Raw genomic sequence first — 1744 nt, forward strand, 5'->3', positions numbered from 1 at the left:
GTTTCTGCTTTATAACAAAGTGAATCAGCTATACATATACATATATCCCCATATCTCTTCCCTCTTGTGTCTTCCTCCCTCCCTATCCCACCCCTCTAGGTGGTCACAAAGCATCGAGCTGATCACTACCAAATGTAAAACCGAAAGCTAGTGGGAAGCAGCCGCATAGCACAGGGAGATCAGCTTGGAAATATTCTTTTTTATAATTAGAATCAGGTTCTAAATGCACGATTCAAAGGGGGTACTTTGAGTCATAGATCTATCACTTTGTATTGCTCTCTCTTCTGAAAACTTATTTATATTGGATTTGTTTAAATCAGAGTTCAAAACACAAAATCAGACTTCACCTGTATTTTATGGTTACTTAAGAAATAAGATTTGACTGCCAACAGATGGATAGATTTTCATAGCATGTATACTAACCCAGCTATAAAATCGGCCTATTTAATGCTTAAGCTTGCTTTTATATCAGAAGAGCATTTTAACTGAGCCCTCTTGAAAGTGATCTCACCTTAATATATACAAAAATTTGGAAATACTGAATGCAGACATCCTGCCTTGGAGAGTAAAGCACACATTACATACCTAAAGGGGAAATCAAAAGGCCTAATTTGCTTTCTGTAGCTGCTTTTCATCAGGTTTATAATTCGTGTGCAAAATCTACAAATGGACCTAAATCCCAGCCCATAAAAGCCACCTCTCAGGACTGTTATGAGCGGTTATGGGAGGTAAATTAACTGGCTCTGAGGGCAGTCACAGCGAACACACTCATGGAGAGACACAGAAAACAGTCACGTGAAGGGGGCAGACTGGGCAGCTGACTTAACTCACAAGTGCTGTGTGAATGGCACATGATCAGTTCTCGAGTTAAGTGGACAGGAGTACCTGGGCTGAATCTACGCTCTTCAGGGTTAGAAATACTCTGTGATCACTCCTGGGGTATCATGCTCATTGTCTCTCGAAAAAATTAAATTACCAAGTTTGCCAGTCTTGGGAAAAGAGGGTTAGGAAAATTTAATCAACATAGTTAAAAAACAAAACAAAACAAAAGCCAGAAGAGGGTTTCACTGTAGCCTATCATTGGATGATATTCACGAAAACAAATAGACTTTGGGAATTGATGGCAAAGATGATCTACTCTATTCTTTAAAAACAGTGAACTTCTTTTTGCCACAAAGGGTGATTTAACATTGATACATTGAAAACCTATGAAATCCATCTCTTTACTATTGTAGCGTAACGTGAAAGGTAGGCCATGGGTATACAGTGTCCATGTGTTAAGACTCCAGCAGTTAGCAAGAAGGCGGGGGAACACGGTCAACAGAGACACCACGGAGCTATCAGATAATATGATCAAGGTCTCCTTCACGGTGGGACCCTACCGTAATTCATCTAAAGGGGCCCTGCCGCATGAAACTTCTCCGTTTGTTTGCATACATTTATCTCCGTTCTTGTTCCTCACCTAAAGCGTGTATAATGTCGGCAGTTTGGGGTATGCTAAGACCCCAGGGATTGTAGGCCCTCTCTACCACCTGTAACCTGGGCAGCTTCCCCAGAAATGTTGCCACTGCTCTTAGGTAACTCCAGAAACAAGGAATAAGGCAGTCATAGGAAACGCTCACATTTAAATTAAGGTGACTATATCACGATTTATTTGTCAATTATATAAGATTATCAGGTAAAAGTCACAGTCATTTTAAACTTGGTTTTAATTGTTCAGTTTCTTTTTTTTTTTTTTTTTTTT

This window comes from Physeter macrocephalus, chromosome 10 (genome assembly GCF_002837175.3).
Source record: "Physeter macrocephalus isolate SW-GA chromosome 10, ASM283717v5, whole genome shotgun sequence".
In the NCBI taxonomy this organism is placed as follows: Eukaryota; Metazoa; Chordata; class Mammalia; order Artiodactyla; family Physeteridae; genus Physeter; species Physeter macrocephalus.